Source organism: Suricata suricatta, chromosome 16 (genome assembly GCF_006229205.1).
Source record: "Suricata suricatta isolate VVHF042 chromosome 16, meerkat_22Aug2017_6uvM2_HiC, whole genome shotgun sequence".
In the NCBI taxonomy this organism is placed as follows: Eukaryota; Metazoa; Chordata; class Mammalia; order Carnivora; family Herpestidae; genus Suricata; species Suricata suricatta.
The window spans coordinates 12,951,481-12,961,138 of NC_043715.1; the positions used below are offsets into that span (position 1 = coordinate 12,951,481).

The 9,658-nt window shown below is 38.0% G+C and overlaps 1 protein-coding gene across 1 annotated transcript in view; it reads right to left on the reverse strand.

Moving 5' to 3' along the window:
- Positions 1-9,658, reverse strand: part of HYDIN (HYDIN axonemal central pair apparatus protein) — a 417,349-nt gene that overhangs the window by 402,852 nt on the left and 4,839 nt on the right. The gene's annotated exons all lie outside the window — the stretch shown is intronic.

The window sequence follows — 9,658 nt, forward strand, 5'->3', positions numbered from 1 at the left end:
TCTCCTAAGATCAGCTTGAAGAGTTTTAATCCAGTAAAAAAGAAAGAAAGAAAGGAAAGAAGGAAGGAAGGAAGAGAGGGAGGGAGGAAGGAAAAAGATGGGGAGACCTGTTATCAAATAATTGAATCTTCGGGCGCCTGAGTGGGTCAGTTGGTTGAGCACCCGACTTCAGCTCAGCTCATGATCTCACGTTTTGTGGGTTTGAGCCCCGCGTCAGGCTCTATGCTGACAGCTAGCTCAGAGCCTGGAGCCTGCTTCAGATTCTGTGTGTCCCTCTCTCTCTGGCCCTCCCCTGCTCGTGCTATCTTTCTCTCTCTCAAAAATAAATAATAAAAAATTTTTTTAAAAAATTGAATCTCCATTTTCAATAGTAACCATTCAGTAAACAAATTTTCTGTCCTGCATATCTACGTATAATAATTTTTCATCATTTTAATAGGTCATATTTATATTAAGTCTAAGTTGAGTTCAAAATGTATTAAACAGGTAACTAAGGACATTTAAATAAGGCCTAAATGTACCAGTTTAATATATGCTCTTACTTTTTAGAACATAAAAATTAACCAAAAACCTCATGCTTTAAAATCTTTGTATATACTGCTTTTATAAAAAATGATAACCCTTTATTGTTTAAAATAATTTTTAAAATTGAAACTAAAAAATGTCCTATTTCTGGGGCACTGGGTGGCTCAGTTGGTTAAGCATCCTTGGATTTTGGCTCAGGTCATGATCTCCTGGTTCATAGATTTAAGCCCCGTGTCCAGCTCTGCTCTAGCAATGCAGATCCTACTTGGGATTCTCCATCACCCTTTCTCTACCCCTCCCCTATTTGAGCTCTCACACAAAATAAATAAACATTTTTAAAAATGAAAATGTCCTATTTCTTATTTTCATTTTAGAAAACAAAAACACACTAAATATTAGTGTTCTCCTTTTGTTTTCAAATCAATTTAAATATGGAAAAGTAAGCGGGAAAAAAAAGATTTTGGTTAGGTTTATAAACAACATTTTCATTTCTAAAAATGTGGAAATGTATGGGATTAACTGATTTTATTTGCCCATCCCACAGCAATACAATTATAATGAGCTGAACTGCAAATGAAAAATATGTCCTATATATTTTAAAATATCTGGTACATTCTCATTAAAAATCAGTAAAACAACAAAGGGCACCTGGGTGGTTCAGTTGAGAGTCCAACTTCGGCTCAAGTCATGATCTCATGATCCACATCAGCTTTCTGCTATCAAGGCAGAGCCTGCTTCAGATCCTGCCCCTCACTCTCTGGCTCTCCCCCACTTGTGCTCTCTCAAAAATAAATATTTTCTTCAAAAAGTTAAAAGAAAATAAAAAACAAAAGAAGTAAAACAACAAAAGCACCATCAATTTTTTTTTTACCTCTCCCTAATATTTTAACTTTCTTCTTTCATTCCACTCCAAGATCTTTGGAGTAGAAAAAATTTTAATACAAATGTTTTTAAATAAAAGAACTATTTTAAAGATGGATGAAAGTCCACAAATTCAGATTTCTAATTCATTCCAGAAAAGATACTTTCAATGCATTTAAATAGTTAAGCAATATTAGGATAAAATATAAAAGAACCCACTAGAATATAAAACTGACTTTTTTCTTAGGGAGGACAAAAATTAATACTGAAGAAACTACATTTATAAGACCTCTTTCTCATCTAAGATTTTTAGGTAACATATTTTATGAAGTTTAAATTTCTGGCTGCTTAGATATATAAAACAATGTTTTTTAAAGAACAGTAACTATTTTGATATATAAACCATCCTCCATCTTACTGTCTTCTTGTCATTCATTTTTTGAACAGCATTTTCCCTCCACTTTTTCTCAAAGAGGAATTCCTTGTAGCTTCTCGCGGTCTGTGCTAAGGTGAAGGAAGAGTACCGAGGTAGGACTGCGGCAGGCAACAGGCATTCCTTGGTAGGGAGAGAGTCACCCAAGGATAGGGCAAGATGGCGGAGAAGTAGGGGGCTCTGTAATCATCTCCCGCCTGCATCTATCAAACTGAGAAGGACTGAAGTGACAATACTCTGATCTGCAAGAGTGGGAGGAAAACACACTGACTCCAGAAAAAAGACAATCTCAAAGATGCCTGAGTGAGTGAGTGCAAACTTGGAAAAATCAAAAAATGGGCAGGGCCCAAGAGGTGAGGAGGGGTGAAAGGCCCAGCCCAACACAGGGAAAGCATGCAGAGCCCTGGAGAGATAAGGGGGAAAGAGAGACTGAAAATGCTCATAGAACTGTCTCTAGAGAAGAGATAAAACACTCCACCTGGACAGAGAGAGATATTGTCACCCAATATATAACCGCTGAGCATGGGGAGAGAAATCTGTCCCATCTAACTGGCGAATTCCTCCTTGGGGTCGGTGTCAGGAGAAACAGTCCCCTCCCCCTACACAATCTCGGCTAGGAAGCCGGCCACCAGAGGGAGTACATCTCATCCCGAGCAGTAGCATTAAAATGCATGGACTAGGATTTGGAAATGAGATGGTGCTTGGAAAATACAACTTGACTCGTCCTCAGCACAGAGAGATCGGACTCAAAAGAGCAGCTTGCAACACTTGGTTCAAGCAGAGCTTGGGGAACCACCATTCTTCTCCCTCCAACCACCAAGGTGGGGCCTTGGTGAGCAGCCCCGAGACCTACCTACCCAAAACCATGCCCATCCATGTGGGAGAGCTGCCTTTTTCTTTTCTTGCCATCCGGATATATTTTCCCGTATCTCATTCTTATCTCTCCCCTAGGCTGGCTATACGCTTTTAGGCTGTCCATTGACTTATGTTGTCCTTGTCCCCCATCTCCCTTTTTTTCTACTTGTCTTGTCTTTCTTACTTTCCCCTTTTGGTTTGCTTGTTTGGTTTCTCTGTGTGTCTGTATGCTTTTGTTCCCTTTGTGTTTCTCTGTCTGTTTACCTTTTCAGGGCTACCTCAAGAAGCAAGCAAAAGTATGCATGGTGGAGAGTCCCAAATATCACTGAGTAGGGAAATAAAAGAACCAAAGGCACAACAATAGAAACTGAGAAACCAAGAGACACCATTAAAAGAACACTTCCTGAAATGACAAGCCTTGGACAGTCAATGAGCCTCTTTTAATAGAGCAATACTAACGGGTGCACAGTTCATAACGAGTTTTTAAAACTGACAAGAGACAGAAAGCTAGCAAATATGACAAAAGAATTCCAGGAAGAAGTCACAGCCCCAGAATGGCTCAAAACAAACATAAGCAACATAACTGAATAAGAATTTAGAACAACTATCATAAAATTAATCGTTGGGCTTGAAAAAAGTATCAAAGAAGCTATTGATACAAAAACTAGGGACCTTCAAAATAGCTGTGATGAGTTAAAAAAGGCTATAAATGAGGCACAGAATAAGACGGAGGCAGTCACTGCATGGATTGAAGAGGCAGAGAGGAGAATAGATGAATTAGAAGACACAGTTATAGCAAAAGAGGAAGCTGAAAAAAAAGAGAGAGAAATTGATACAGGAGCATGAAAGGAGAATTCGAGACCTGAGTGATACAATCAAACAGAACCATATCAGTATCATAGGAATCCCTGAAGAAGAAAGAGAAAAAGGTCCTGAAGGGGTGCTTTATCAAATTATAGCCAAGAACTTCCCGAATCTGGGGAAAGAAATAGACACTGAAATCCAAGAGGTAGAGAGAACCCCCTTCCCCTCTTAAGATGTAACTTGAATCAATCTTCGGCATGACATATCATAGTGAAACTGGAAAAATATAAAGCGAGAATTCTGAAAGCAGCTAGTGATAAAAGGGCCCTAACATACAAAGTGAAGCCTATCAGAGTGGTTACATACCTATCTACTAAAATTTGGCAGGCCAGAACGAAATGGCATGAAATCTTCAATGTGATGAACAGGAAAAATATGCAACCAAGAATTCTTTATCCAGTGAGCCTGTCATTCAAAATAGGAGAGATAAAGGTTTTCCCAAATAAAAGTTGAGAGAATTCATCATCACCAAACCAGCCTTACAAGAAATCCTAAAGGGACTCTATGAGAGAAGGTAGCAAGGAATATAAGACACCAGAGACATCAATACAAACATGAACCCTGCTGAGACCACAATGAATATAAACCCACATATTTCAATAATAACACTGAATGTAAATGGACTGAATGCTCCAGTCAAATGACACAGGGTAGCAGAATGGATCCAAAGCCAAAATCCATCTATTTGCTGTCTATAAGAGATTCACCTTCAGATTGAAAATAAGGGGACGGATAAATATCTACCATGGGACTGGACACCAAAAGAAAGCTTAAGTAGCCATACTTATATCAGACAAACTGGACTTTAAAGTAAAGGCCGTAACAAAAGATGAAGAAGGACATTATATAATAATTACAGGGTCTTTCCATCAGGAAGAGCTAACCATTATAAACATCTATGCGCCGGATTCAGGAGCACCCAAATACATAAAACAATTAATCACAAACAGAAATAATCTTATTGATAAGAATGAGCTAATTGCAGGAGATTTTAATACTCCATTTACAGCAATGGATAGACCAACCAGACAGAAAATCACTAAAGAAACAATGGACCTGAACGACACATTGGAACAGATGAATTGATAGATATATGTAGAACTCTGCATCCTGAAGAGAGGAAATTCACCTTCTTTTTGAGTGCACATGGCACACTCTCCAAGATAGATCACATACTGGGGCATAAAGCAGCCCTCCATAAGTATAAATGAATAGAGATCATACGATGCACACTTCTAGATCACAATGCTATGAGACTTGAAATCAATCACAGGGAAAAGTCTGGAAAACCTCCAAAAATGTGGAGGTTAAAAACCACCCTACTAAAGAATGATTGGGCTAGTCAGGCAATTAGAGAAGAAATTTTTTTAAAAATATGGAAACAAATGAAAATGAAAATACAACAATCCAAACTCTCTGGAATGCAGCAAAGGCAGTCCTAAGAGGAAAGTATATTGCAATCCAGGACTATTTCAGCAAACTAGAAAAGGCGCAAATTCAAAACCTAACAGAGCGCCTAAAGGAACTAGAAGGGGAGCAGCAAGAGCACCCCAAACCCAGCAGAAGGAAAGAAATAATAAAGATCAGGGCAGAAATAACTAACATAGAATCCAAAAAAACAGCTGAACAGATCAATGAAACCAAGAGTTGGTTTTTTGAAAAAATAAACAAAATTGATAAACCTCTAGCCAGGTTCCTCAGAAAGAAAAAACACTCAAATAGACAAAATCATGAATGAAAATGATTACAACCAATGGCTCAGAAATACAAGCAATCATCAGAGATTACTATGAAAAATCATATGCCAACAAACCAGACAATCTAGAAGAAATGGATAAATTCCTAAACATACATGCACTACCAAAATTTAAACAGGAGCAGACAGAAAATATAAACAGGCCCATAACCAGTGAAGAAACTGAATCAGTTATCAAAAATCTCCCAATGAATAAGAACCCTGGGCCAGATGGCTTCCCTGGAGAATTTTACCAGACTTCTTTTAATATTTTTACATTTATTTTTGAGAGACAGAGCGTGAACAGGGGAGGGGCAGAGAAAGAGACATAGAATCCAAAGTAGGCTCCAGGCTCTGAGCTAGTGGTTAGCACAGGGCCCAACGTGGGGCTCAAATCCACAAACCGTGAGATCATGACCTGAGCTGAGGTTGGACGCTCAACCAACTGGGCCACCCAGGTGCCCCACAAGACATTTAAAGCAAAGTTAATACCCATTCTTCTCAAGCTATTTCAAAAAATAAAAATATAAGGAAATTTCCAAACTCCTTCTATGAAGCTAGCATCACTTTGATTCCCAAACCAGAGATCCAACAAAAAAACAGAACTACAGGCCAATATCCTTAATGAATACAGATGCAAAAATACTCCAAAGGTACTAACAAATCTAATTCAACAGCATATAAAAAGAATTTTCTATCATGATCAAGTGGGATTCATTCCTGGGTTACAGGGCTAGTTCAATATTCACAAATCCATCAATGTGATACACCACGTTAACAAAAGAAAAGATAAAAACCGTATGATCTTGTTGATAGATGCAGAAATAAGCATTTGACAAAATACAGCATCCCTTCTTAATAAAAACCCACGAGAAAGTTGGGATAGAAGGAACTTACTTAAACATTATTAAAGCAACTTATGAAAAGCCCACAGCTAACATCATCCTCAATGGGAAAAACAGAGCATTCCCCCTCAGATCAGGAACACAACAGGGATGTCTGGTCTCACCACTGTTTAATATAGTGCTGGAAGTCCTAGCATCAGGAATCAGACAACAAAAGCAATTAAAAGACATCAGAATTGGCAAAGATGAAGTCAAGCTTTCACTTTTCGCAGATGACATGATACTCTACATGGAAAACCCAACCTACTCCACCAGAAGCCTTCTAAAACTGATCAGTGAATGCAGCAAAGTCGCAGGGCACAAAATCAACGTACAGAAATCAGTTGCATTTTTATACACTGATAATGAAGCAACAGAAAGAGAAATGAAGAAACTGATCGCATTCACAATTGTACGAAAAACCATGAAATACTTAGGAATAAACCTAACCAAAGATGTACAAGACCTATATGATGAAAACCATAGAAAACTTATGAAAGAAATTGAAGAAGTAACAAGGAAATGGAAAAACATTCCATGCTCATGGATCAGAAGAGTAAACATTATTAAAATGTCATTATTACCCAAAGAAAGCTACACATTCAATGCAATCCCAAACAAAATTGCACCAGCATTCTTCTCAAAGCTAGAACAAACTATCCTAAAATTCATATGGAACCACAAAAAAACCCTGAATAGCCAGAGTAATATTGAAGAAGAAAACCAAAACAGGAGACATCACAATCCCAGACTTTCGTCTCTACTACAAAGCTGTCATCAAGACAGTATGGTATTGGCACAAAAACAGACACATAGACCAATGGAATAGAATAGAGAACCCAGAAGTAGACCCACAAATGTATAGCCAATTAATCTTTGACAAAGCAGGAAACAGTATCCAATGGAAAAAAGACAGCCACTTTAACAGGTGGTACTGGGAAAACTGGACAGCAACATGCAGAAGAATGAAACTAGACCACTCTCTTACACCATACACAAAAATAAACTCAAAATGGATGAAGGACCTGAATGTGAGACAGGAAACCGTCAAAAACCTAAAAGAGAAAGTAGGAAATATCCTCCTTGACCTCAAACACAGCAATTTCCTAGGCGACACAACCCCAAACTACTGGAACCTCATCAAGATAAAAAGCTTCTGCACTGCAAAGGAAACAATCAAGAAAACTAATTCCCAACTGATGGAATGAGAAAAGATAGTTGCAAATGAGATATTAGATAAAGGGCTAGTATCCAAAATCTACAAGAAACTCACCAAACTCCACACCCGAAAAATGAATAATCCAGTGAAGAAATGGGCAGCAGATCTGAACAGATGCTTTTTTTTTTAATAGTTTATTGTCAAATTGGTTTCCATACAACACCCAGTGCTCTACCCCACAAGTGCCCTCCTCCATCACCACCACCTCTTTTCCCCCCTCTCCCTTCCCCTCCAACCCTCAGTTCATTTTCAGTATTCAATAGTCTCTCAAGTTTTGCAGCCCTCTCTCTCCCCAACTCTCTTTCCCTCTTCCCCTCCCCCTGGTCCTCCATTAGGTTTCTCCTTGAACAGACACTTCTCCAAAGAGGACATCCAGATGGCCTACAGGCACATGAAATCATGCTCAGCATCACTCATCATCAGGGAAATACAAATCAAAACCACACTGAGATACCACCTCATGCCAGTCAGAGTGGCTAAAATGAACAAATCAAGAGACTATAGATGCTGGCGAGGATGTGGAGAAACGGGCACCCTCCTACACTGTTGGTGGGAATGTAAACTAGTAGAGTCACTCTGGAAAACAGAGTGGAGGTTCCTCAAAAACTATCAGTAGAACTCCTCTATAACCCAGAAATAGCCCTGCTGGGGATTTACCCAAAGGATACAGAAGTGCTGATGTGTATGCGCACATGTACACCTATGTTCGTAGCAGCACTTTCTACAATAGCCAAATCATGGAAAGAACGTAAATGTCCATCACCTGATGAATGGATCAAGAAGATGTGGTTTATATATACAATGGAATACTATATGGCCATGAGGAAGAATGAAATATGGCCATTCGTAGCAAAGTGGATGGACCCCAAGGGTGTCATGCTAAGTGAAATAAGTCAGGCAGAGAAGGACAGATACCATATGTTTGCACTCATACATCTAACAGGAAAAACTTAACAGCGGACCCATGGGGAGGGGAAGGAAGAAAACGAGTTAGGGAGAGGGAGGGAGGCAAATCATGACAGACTCTTGAATGCTGCAAACAAATGGAGGGCTAAAGGGAGAGGGAGAAAGGGGGAGATGATGGTCATGGAGAAGGGCACTTGTGGGGAAGAGCACTGGGTGTTAAATGGAAACCAACTTGACAATAAACTTTAAATTGAAAAAATAATAAAATAAAAATTTAAAAGAGAGAAATTCCTCTAAGTCATTGGTACCTGTCACCCACATTCAGTTCAGTTTGAAACTTCAAGTCCTATCTCACCTATATAGAGCAAATCTGAATCCAACAAATCAGATGAACAGCAATTGATTCCAAAAGCCGAGTTAAATACCAAAATATATTCTAATACACATCAGTATGCTACATATCCCAACAGAGTGGTTAGTGTTAACACACACACAACAACAACAACTAAGTACTCAACACTTGAGACGCTTAAAAGCAAGTTTTAAAAGCAACAACAAGAACAACTCATTCAATACTTATTTAAGATGCTTAAGTTTTAATACCAGAACCTGGAACTAGGCTTTCAACTTCATTCAAATGAACTGGTTAAAATGCAAAATAAAAACTGTGTCATCAAATTAGACCAAACCAACCAAGACATAAAGACCATTAAATACAAAACAGTTTTCCAAGAGTGATTTTTTAATTTTCTAGTAACCAAGTTTCTGTCATAATTTTATCGTTATACAATTGAAACTTTCCATAAAGTCAGCCACCAGTAAGAAATTACAATTCTTCTGGAAATCTTCCTCCAGTCCTCCATTCCTTCCTGGCAAAAACTCCATCTACTCTCTTCTCCTCCCTCCCTTAAGTATTCAGTTTCTTTCCTGAAGTAGAAATTCCATAAATATTACAATATTAAGGACTAAATTTTAATGAATATATATCATAGGAAATGAAGGAACATTAACTCCCATTCAAACCTTCTTTTTAAAAAAAATGTTTCCAAGTTATATTTTTAACTTCCCCCATGATTCTCTTTAAAAAAGACAAACACAAGATTTCTCTGCTAATGACTTTATTCATGAATCTGTAATGTAACTCAAAATAGCAAAGAACATTCAAAAAATTCAGATTAATATTTATCAACCAAATACATCAGAGAATACATCTATTTTTATATAACTAACAAAAATGTCTAAAATGCACATGTGAGTATAAACACTCTCCATTTTGTGGAATTTCAAGGTAATGAAGATTTGCTTAATATAGTTTGGCAGAAAAGCTCATTTACATAGATGAATACATGTAATTTAAAAGAAATCAGACATAACTG